At 33.9% G+C, this 11,198-nt stretch overlaps 1 protein-coding gene across 2 annotated transcripts in view; it reads left to right on the forward strand.

Moving 5' to 3' along the window:
* Positions 1 to 11,198, forward strand: part of ptprz1b (protein tyrosine phosphatase receptor type Z1b) — a 46,311-nt gene that overhangs the window by 866 nt on the left and 34,247 nt on the right. The gene's annotated exons all lie outside the window — the stretch shown is intronic.

Raw genomic sequence — 11,198 nt, forward strand, 5'->3', positions numbered from 1 at the left:
AGTTCATTTTATTTAAAAGAATATTTTATTAATTTATCATTTGTTTGTTTACTTGTTTTAGGTTGTTGTATTTTATCAATATATCAGACTTGAAGACATTAGAATGTCTTCTGTGTGAATGATGCAACGTTTTATGAATAATTTACGTGTATTGGTACCTTATTAATTCGAATCATTATATTTTGCTTTATGGTAATTTGAGTTACTTTTTAGGTTCTTACAAGGTTGTTGTGTTTTTGTAAAAAAAAAAAAAAAACAGCATTACAATATCAGATTTTTTTTTTAATGTTTATAACTATATATGAAATGTACTGGTTCATGCAGGCTGCCTAAATGTAATTTCCTTGCTGTGAAATTAGTTGCATTTCTGTTGGATGCTGCACAATGTTTGGTTCAGTTTCACTCAAGGATGTTTCAGCTGTAGGACAGACTTTGGCTCTTTGCTCTTGGCGCTTGATCATCGATATGATGCTCTTTTAATCTCTCTGTCTCTGTTCATCCTGCTGAATTAAATGTAATTTGACATGGTGGGGGAATATAAAGCCGTGTGTTTCTGACCACAGATGCTGGCACATCAGAGGTCTCTTTTCCTCAAAGTTGATCTCAGTGCTGTCACAGTGCACCATTGTCCTGGCTATTTCAGTCTAAAATGTTGCTGATCTTATGCAGAAGCATTAGTTATTCCCTCTTCGGGAGTTCCACGGGCATCTGTGCTGTCACTTGTGTGTTTGTTTCGTAGATATATGCAGAGTGCTGGTGCATGTTACACCCTGTTGATGGATGTGATGGCAGGGGAAGCCCGTGTTTGTGCTGCTTTTGTCTCAGTGACACTCATTCACCGTTAATGCCAGCAGCAGGAAGAGACAGAGAAAGAGAGCGAGCTTCTGCCCACCAAACACATGATTAATCGATTCACACCAGGGTCACCCTGCCATGTATCCAAACAAAATAACCACAGCATGGGTGGCGATCGAGAAGATGCAGTTTAGTTTCTCTTGATCAAATGAGTGACAGCGAAAGATTGAGTTTCACTGATTTGCCCACACAATCCAAAGGCATTTCATTATTAGACGTTATCTGAAAGTGACAGGCATACCCAAACAGTTGTCACACTTTGTAACCTGTAATATATAATATAATATCGCATATTAGCTTTCGTTCCCATTCATTATCAGTTCAAGTAGATGATAAAATTTGTGATCTGTAATAGTTTGCATGTATTGCTGCAGCTTGTAGAGACGTAAAAATATCAGCTTTTTTTGACTTAGCATCTCAGTTTCTTTTTTATATATATATATATATATATATATATGTGTATATGTGTGTATATGTTATTGGAGATTTTGCATGCTTCATTATATGCCTGCATAAAAAAAAGCTACTGTTCAGACCTTCATGCACTTTGGTTTACTGGTATTTGGCACCAGAAGACTGAACTTTTTTTCAAAAGTTACTTGATACCGGAGAGGGTTCAGAGAGGACTTATTTATTTAATACCTGTACAGTGCACATTTGTGCATGATTTTTCCTGTTGTAATCATCTACATCTGGGTCTCAACTGGTGGTTCATGACCCCAAAACACTAAATATATTCACATTAAATGCTAATTTAACTAATTATATAACCTTGCATAGCTACAATTGCAAAATTAATAGGTATCATCAATGTTTAAAACACATCTCAGATCTTACAACCCAGAATACACAAATTCACTCAGATAAATATGGATTGCCGACCACAATGTGTTTTTTCATGCTGTGAAATATTGATGACAACGAGAGCATGAAGCCATTTAAATGTAGGAGAGGTTTAGAAACCAAAATGATTAATTTTCCTTTATATTTATCATTTTGCATACTGTGGATTTCCTGAAGCCAAACCCGTTGAGAACCATTGCTCTATATAACCTTTTTCATCAATAAATAAATCCATGTTATATCTACATTAATTATTGATGATTATGGCCTATTTAAAATTCAGCAGTCGTACCCTATTTAAGCATAAAAACACTCAGTTTGTATATTGGGGCATGAATAAGTGAGATTGCCTGGAGTGTGTAACGTTAAATCATGTCCTTCTGATTTCTGCAGTGAACTACTGTGAATTCACCTTAAACTCAAAGGGCAAGCTGTGCATCTCTTTACAGATCAGTCCAATGAGTGTCACCATCGCAGACTCGTGTCTGTTGAGCACTAAACAGCTCCAGTTCATTTCCAGTGCCTGTCTGTGTCTAACGCAGCCTCAGGCAATATTGCTTGTACTGTTATGTCATCCTACAAATGGAAACTTGCATAATGAGCAGAGGTGTTCTAGATATTAATGCACATTGGTTTTCTTCAACCTGAAATGTTTTGTGCTGAACATGATGCCATTAGTTTAGGAAAGTGCATTTTTATAGCTTGATACAGTCATGTCCATACAGTATCTCACTTAAAGGAATAGTTCCCCCAAAAAGGAAAATTTCCTGAGAATTTACCCATTCTCAGGCCATCGAAGATGTAGATTAGTTTTTTGTTTGTCAAAACAAATTTGGAGAAATGTAGCATTACATCACTTGCTCTCCAATGGAGCAGTGAATGGGTGCCGTCAGAATGAGAGTCCAAACAGCTGATAAAAACATCACAATAATCCACAAGTTATCCACACCACTCCAGTCCATCAGTTAACGTCTTGTGAAGTGAAAAGCAGTGTGTTTGCAAGAAGTCAGCCCATCATTAAGGCATTTTAACTCTATAAACTGTAACTTTAGTCCATAATCCATAATAACACTTCCTCCAGTGAAAAAGTCCATCCCCTATTGTCCTTTCACATTAAAATTCACAGACCTATTTGTTTAGAGCTGTTTTGGGCTGTTTTAGCTCGTAAACATTGCTTGATCTGTGCAGATTTCTCTCCTGATTCAGATGAGACAACTTTTTTTACTGGAGAAAACAATATTATAGATAGAGGACTCTTATTTTTGCTGGAAGCAGCCGTTTGAAGTTAAAAATGTCTTGATGGATTTGTTTCTTACAAACACGCAGCTTTTCTCTTCAGAAGATGTTAACTGATGGACTGGAGTGGTGTGGTTTACTTGTGAATTAGTGCAATGTTTTTAACAGCTGTTTGGACTCTGACGGCACCCATTCACTGCAGAGGATCCATTGGTGAGCAAATGATCTACTGCTACATTTCCCTAAAATCTGATGAAGAAATAAACTCCTCTACATCTTGGATGACCTGAGGGTGAGTCAGTTTTCAGTGGATTTTCATTTCTGGATGAACTATTCCTTTAACTTGGGTCAAAACAACACACAAGCTGTTCATTCTGGTCTAAAACATTCCTCAGAGAAAAGCTATTCAGTGTTGGAGAAATACAATCTCCTGTAAAGAGGACCTTGTATTCAGAACAAATCCGGGCAGACACTGAGATGGCCAGCCGTCTTCATTTCATCCAATTTCCGTTGCATTTTTCCAAGTGGTCAGATTGCTTCTTAGTGTGTGTGATTTAGATTAAAATCATCTGGATATTTACTCCATGCTGAGTATCGTTTTCCATCGACTGAAGTTGGTGTTCGTGCATGTGGACGTCGAGTTAAAGAGCTTCTAAAATTCATTAATTGCATGCTCTTCTCATGTGGGAATATAAGACTTTATTCCCGAGATATAAATGCAGTTTTACAACCATTTATTAATGCGATTTATGGCAAAATTTCACACCTGTCACAGGCTACGTGCTTAACTTAAGCAGATTTCCTTGTTATTTTCAATCCGAAATAGTGTTGAAATTCAGAGAGAAGATTTGTTTTCAAAGCCTATTTCTTGATTCTCTCTGGAAGCATCCACTGTTGTTCTATAGATTTTCTTCTGTAGTGTAAATATTTAGAGAGGAGACATGGAACCGATATCTCAAAAATGGAGCGTTTGGCTTAGAATATTTATGTCCTATTAACAATGAACATTTACCCACCCTCAGGCCACCCAAGCTGTAGATGAGTTTGTTTCCTCATCAGAGCAGATTTGGGGAAATTTAGCATTACTGTCTCACTGAAGGAAGCATTATTATGGATTATGGACTTGGAATTGATTTTTGTGATGTTTTATCAGCTGTTTGGACTCTCATTCTGACGGCACCCATTCACTGCAGAGGATCCATTGGTGAACAAGTGATATGATGCAAAATTTCTCCAAATCTGTTCTGATGAAGAAACATCAAGCAAGTGTATAGAGAGAGACAATTATTTTAGAATAAACCACTCACATTTTCCTCCAATTTGCATTTATGTATGCTTAACTTGAGCAGATTTCTTTCTTTTATGTTCATGAAATAGTGTTGAGTGAAGATTTGTTTAAGCCCATTTTTTGATTCTCTCTGTAAGCATCTACAGATTAGTGAGGAGACACAGAACTGGAGAAACAGTGAAGGAGAAATCAAACGTCTTCCTCTTGACCTCAGGATGTGGAGCTGGAGCTCTAGTAAACTGCTGACAGTGAGCTGAACTCATAAAAGGCAGCGCTCTGGCTTTGGCTCGGTCCAGCGGACGGACAGTGAGGCGAGGAAGGAAAGCTTTTCCCTCTGTTAAAGACTGATGGAGTATTCGGTTGCCTTTCCGAGACGGATCTGGCCTGGTGTCCAAGGCGATAGAGGAGGCTCTGGAGGAAGTCCTGGTGGCTGAGCGCCACTGGAGGTTCTGTCTGTTGTCAAGGAATTTCCTCTGGCATGTCCTAAAAGTGAATGGAGAGCGTCTCCTGCTCGGATGTGCTGCAACCAGCCCAGATCAAAGCACTGTGTAATATATATTGTCAGGCACAGAGCTTGTTCTCAGTCATTCGCTATTACACTCCTAAAAATAAAAGTTTCAGAGGTGGATTTTCACAGTGATGCCACAGAAGAACCATTTAGGGTTCCTCAAAGAATCTTTCAGCAAACAGTTCTTAAAATAATCTTTTTTTTTGAACATTCTAATTATTGGAAGAAACTTTTTCCGCTTTAAAGAACATTGAAAGATTCCATGGATCTTAAAGTTTCTTCATGGAACTATAGATTCTAATAAAGGACCTTTAATTTTAAGACTTTATCACTTGTGCTCAATTAGTGCACTGACAATGCACTTTAGATTTTAGACACTTTGCATGAAAAATATTAATGAAAAAGTTGCATCTTTTAAATTTGCTTGCTTTAAAGCACCTCTGTTACGTTCATAGACATTCAGTTGGACATATATGACAACGGAGTGCTCTAGGAATCACCTACTGTAAAAATGCCCTGGCAACAGTCTAGAAACCCCTAGCAACCATATAGTGAGAGCAAACGATTTCAGAACGAGCCACTTACATTTTCTTCACTTTTACATTTATTCATTTAGCAGATTACAAAATGGATAAAGGCAACAAAACAAAAACATTTTTACAAAAGTGTACAAATGTAAAAAAAAATATTTATTTGTATTTTTACATTTGTTTGTTGGCTTGTTGAACATTTATTATAAATATAATGAATATTTGTATTTATTAATAAAATATTTATATACATAAATATATGTATTTATTTATTTGTATTTTTACATTTGTTTGTCAGCTTGTTTTAATAGTTGAACATTTAGTATAAATATGAATATTTGTATTAATAATATAAATAATATTTATATACATAAATATAATATTTATTTATTTATATTTTTGCATTTGTTTGTTGGCTAATTTTTATAGTTGAATATTTATTGTAAATATTATGAATATTTATATTATTTATTAATAATATAAATAATATTTATATACATAGTTATTCTGAAATAAATAAATAAATATTATATTTATTTATTTCAGAATAACTATGTACATCCTCTTCAAAAATCCTTACAGAGCCAAACTGTCTTTCTAAATCTCAAATATTAATTATTTTCTAGGTTAATGTAATTTACTAGTTATGCAAGCTGAGAAGTTTATTTTTTCATCCTAGGTCAACAGGGAAATCTCACAACAGGGCCACGGATATATACGAGCCAAATATGTTTATAAAAGTATCCTGAAAAAGATTTTGGATGAGGATAAGAAATCCCACAACAGCAACACAGCCTTGTTTTTTTTTTTTTTCCTTTTGTGTCTTACAAAAACACAGATCCTGTTTTGCCTGTTTAAGTTTAACTTACAAAGAACTCTGCAGTCATAAAGGCAAATTCATTTCCTAAAAGTTGTAATAGTGAATTTGGTCGTTGATGGGAATCTTGGAGGTAGGGCAGTGTTTGAGGGTGTCAGAGAAGGTATAAACCCCAGCTGTTGACTGTCATTACTACCTTCAGCTGCAGTCAGTGTGTTCTCACGCGGACTGCATGTCACTTTCCCCCTGACCCTGCAGCAACAGCTGCCATAGCCTGCTACACTCATGCACTATTACATACTGTGTCCTACTGCAGGAGCCCCTCGCTTTAGGAGTATCTCTACAGCACCAAAAAAACATCATAGCAACCACACAGCAACGTTCTAAAAACATCCTAGCAACCACACAGCAATGTTCTAAAAGCATGCTAGCAACGACACAGCAACGTTCTAAAAACATCCTAGCAACCACACAGCAACGTTCTAAAAACATCCTAGCAGCCCTAACAACCACATAGCAACACCTTGGCAACCAGCCAAAATACCCTAGCAACTACACAGCAATGTCTAAAACCACTCATGACATCCTAACAAATAGCAATGTCCTTCTAAAAACATCCTAGCAGCCACACAGCAACGTTCTAAAAACATCCTAACAACCACACAGCAAATGTTCTAAAAACATGCTAGCAACCACACAGCACGTTCTAAAAACGTCCTAGCAACCACACAGCAAACGTTCTAAAAACGTCCTAGCAACCACACAGCACGTTCTAAAAACATGCTAGCAACCACACAGCACGTTCTAAAAAGTAAAAGTGTGCTAAAATTGCGATCACATTTTTTTTTCATCAAAATTCTACAGGCAAAATCCAGTCATTCCAGTAGGAATCTGTGCATTCTGGAGTTTAGCTTGAGCGCTTGGAAAAAGTTCACCATGCAGATTTTGCTCATGTTTAAGTTGGTCATGTGAATTCTGCACACTGACCAACAGAAAGCTGCTTGGTTTGAAAGTGACGTCTGTGTGAGTTGTATTTCGTACACCTCTACACTATTATTGACAATAGGCAATGGACCTTTTTTTGCACACAATTTTTGTTGAAATTTCACCAATGTGACTACACCTTAAGCTGAATCAGTTGTGAAATCTGTGCGTGGAAATCTTTCACCCTCATCGCAAAATTCCCAATCGCATGGATTCCTATTGAAACGACAAAAACTGGCCGAACAACTGCAAATGTGACTGCATCTTAAGATGTGGAAGAGAACCATTGAAGAATTTTTGTTTTATTTTAGGATTTTATTTATTTTAAGATTATTTTATTTTAACTGGTTTTGTTTTGTTGTATTTTAGTTTAAAATGTTTATTTTATTTTATTTTAGAATTATTTTATTTAATTTTATTTGGGTTTTGGACCCCATTGAGAAAAAAAATCTTCTTTTGTGTTCCAAAGGAAGTCATTCAGGTTTGGAACAACATGACCGAGTAAATGATGAAAAAAATTAACTACCTTTTAAATGGATGTCACAAAAAAAACAAAAAACAAAACAAAATCGGTCTTCATTTACTCAAGTTGTTCCAAAACTTGTGCTGTCAAATGATTAATCGCGATTAATCGCATCCAAAATAAAAGTTTTTGTTTACATTATATATGTACGTGTACTGTGTATATTTATTATGTATGTATAAATACACACATACAGTATATATTTTGAAAATATTTACGTTTATATATTTATATATTCAAATTCCTATATTTTATATTATATAAAAATATATTTAATATATAAACATAACATATTTTTCTTAAATATATACATGCATGTGTTTGTACATACATAATAAATATACACAGTAAGCATTCATATATTATGTAAGCAAAACTTTTTATTTTGGATGCGATTAATCGCGATTAATCGTTTGACAGCACTATCCAAAATTCTGTCTTTTTTCTTCTGTGGAACACAAAAGAATTGCCATTGCCTTCCATAGTATGGAAGTCAATGGCTACCATCAACTGTTTGAGTACCCATACCCTTTAAAATATCTTCTTGTGTGTTCAACAGAAAAAAGATACTCATACAGGATCGGAAAAACTTGAGGATGAGCAAATAATGACCGAATTTTCGTTTTTGTGTGAATTGTGCCTTTAAGTTCTCATTTAGGCAAGTTCAGATGGATTATATTTCAGGATGTTATATTTCCAAAAATGTGTTCCTATTATAGCAAAGCTTTAAACTTTCTTCTGTCTTCAGTTATTTCCCAACTGGCTGTTTTCCAACCCTTGACCTTGGGATCCAAATATAATCTGCGCCTTTGGGAACACATGTCATAATTCAGTTTGCTGTCAATTTGAGCAAGTGTGTCGTGTGAATTCAGGCCATGACTCTTTTCAGTGTCAGACAGGTGTTCTCCATCATATGAGAGCACAGTTCACAGGCTGCGTTTCCTCCAGGCGACGGGGTGAGGAGGGGGACTCGTGTTTTTGTTCTTGAGTTCGAAACACGACGTGCTGGCCGGCTTCCCCGAGACTTTTCGAATCCTCTTATGTATTTGAATGACTCTGGGGACGTTTACAGAGGGCAGAGGATGCTTACGATCCCTCCCCCATGCGTGAACCAGACACATGCAGAGAGTGTTTCCCAGTCGAGCGACTGTAGTAAACAACTCTCCTTCAACAAACTCTTCAAACTTTGCACTTAAATATAGGTTCGGAGGAAAAACCGTTAATGTGAAGTTGGAACTTGAAAACTTTATAAAAGCTCTGACTTCTTCCACTTTGTGACGTCATGTGAGCACAACTAAAAAGACAGTGACTTTAATAGATAAAGGGAGTCAGGGAGCAACTTCTATATGTAACCATTCTATATTAATTTTATTATTATTATTATTATTATTATAATACAAAATGATTACATTTATATATTGATTACATTTTGACAGCAACTTCCACTCATGTAATCATTTTGTATTTTTGTTGTTGTTATTAGTTTTAATATATAAAATTATTACATACAAATTTTGAATAGAGAACAATTCCCAATCATGTAACCAATTTCTATATTCCATTATAATAATAATCATATGTGATTATTATTATTAGAAATGATTACATAAAATATTTTGAAACAATTTTGAAAGGAACTTCCACTCATGTAAGCATTTTTATATTTTATTTTAATACTAATTGCATGCAAATATTATTATTATTATATTACATTAAATTATTACATATTAATTAAAATATGAATTAAATTTTTAAAGCAACTTCCATGAATGTAACCATTTTTATATTTTATTTTAATGCTAATTATATGTAGTAGTTATAATAATAATAATAATAATAATAATAATAATAATAATAATACTAACAACAACAACAACAGCAATAATAATAATAATAAGAAATAATTATAATAATTACATTTTCGGATCAACTTCCAATCATGTAACCATTTTATATTCCTTTATAATCATATGCAAATATTTTTGTTGTTGTTGTTGTTTATTATTGTTTTTATTATTATATGAAATGATTACTTGGAATATATTGAATATATAGAGAAGATATTTAAAATAAATGTAAATTATATCTTATTTATTAAATAATTTTTATTTAATTTGCTTCTAAATATATTGATTATTATATAAAATTATTATTTGAAATATATTGATTAAATTCAAAAGAGAAAATATTTAAATATCTAAAATAAATGTAAATATCTTATTTATTAAATATATTTACTTTAATTAAACACATGCTTTCTTTTAAATATATTGATTATTATCTTGTGATCACTCATAGATCAAAATTATTTTAGCATTGAGTGTTTCCATAGAAACATAATTTCCAGGGATGACTCTCATAATCACCATAATTTGGATGAGCCGTGAACACAGGCTTCAGCTACTGCTGCTTGTTTAGAAATATCTCATAATAGTTTTGGTTTATCTGGAAAATGGAAGCAAATCCCCAGTCGTGTTTCTTTTTTTTTCTTGTAGAGAGCAGTGAGAATGCGAGAGGGTCCGGTGAAGGGCTTGTTTTATTGGTGATGGACTCATTAACATCAAACTGTGAGCAATTTTAATCTAATTTGCCGCAGGCTTTTCTCTCGGTGCCTGTGAAATGGAGTCGAGCCAAAGAAGCTCAGCAGCTTTAGTGGAGCGCAGGTCGCTGTATGATACTGTTCCTGTGAATCGGGACGAGCAAAAGAGCTTCTTCCACTCGCAGTTTCATCGCCCGGCCAACTGGGATTTACTCAAACACAAAGCCTATTTTTAAAAAGGAAAGGTCCTAAACAAATGGGTGTTTAACCATGTTTTACCACAAGAATAGTGGATGTAAATAATGTGGAGTGGTGCAGTGAGATTTCCTAGCTAATTTCTGCACTGGACTTCAACCCTGAAACATTCAACCCTGTAGCAGTTTTGAATGGCACAAAACAAACAAATTATAATTAATCGCAATTAATCGCATCCAAAATATAAGTTTTTGTTTACATTTTATATATATATATGTATACGTGTACGTGTACTGTGTATATTTATTATGTATATATAAATACACACACATACAGAACATATTTTAAAAATATTTACGTTTATACATTTATATATTCAAATTCTTATATTTAATATTATATATAAATATATTTAATATATAAACATAACATATTTTTCTTAAATATACACATGCATGTGTTTGTATATATATATATATATACATAATAAATATACACAGTATACACATATATTATGTAAGCAAAAACTTTTATTTTGGATGCGATTAATCGCGATTAATCATTTGACAGCACTTATAATAAAATATATAAAGTTTGACAGCAATTATAAAAATATATATAGTATTTTTAGTACATTTTGCATATTTTTGTATACATCTTAAGTTAAAAAAACAATCATTTTTAAAATAGAATGGATGAGTTGAGTTTACTTACAAAATTTGAGGAAGCTGGTTACCCTAAATAAAATGAAGTAATTAATGTTTACTTGAAAAATTGAGTGAACCCTAACTGCCCACACTGCCAAAAGCAGCAAAAGTTGGTTAAATGACCATGGTGTTGGTGTGCTTGACTGGCCAGCAAACTCACCAGACCTGAACCC

This window comes from Sinocyclocheilus anshuiensis, unplaced genomic scaffold (genome assembly GCF_001515605.1).
Source record: "Sinocyclocheilus anshuiensis isolate Anshui unplaced genomic scaffold, SAMN03320099.WGS_v1.1 scaffold283, whole genome shotgun sequence".
Lineage (NCBI taxonomy): Eukaryota > Metazoa > Chordata > Actinopteri > Cypriniformes > Cyprinidae > Sinocyclocheilus > Sinocyclocheilus anshuiensis.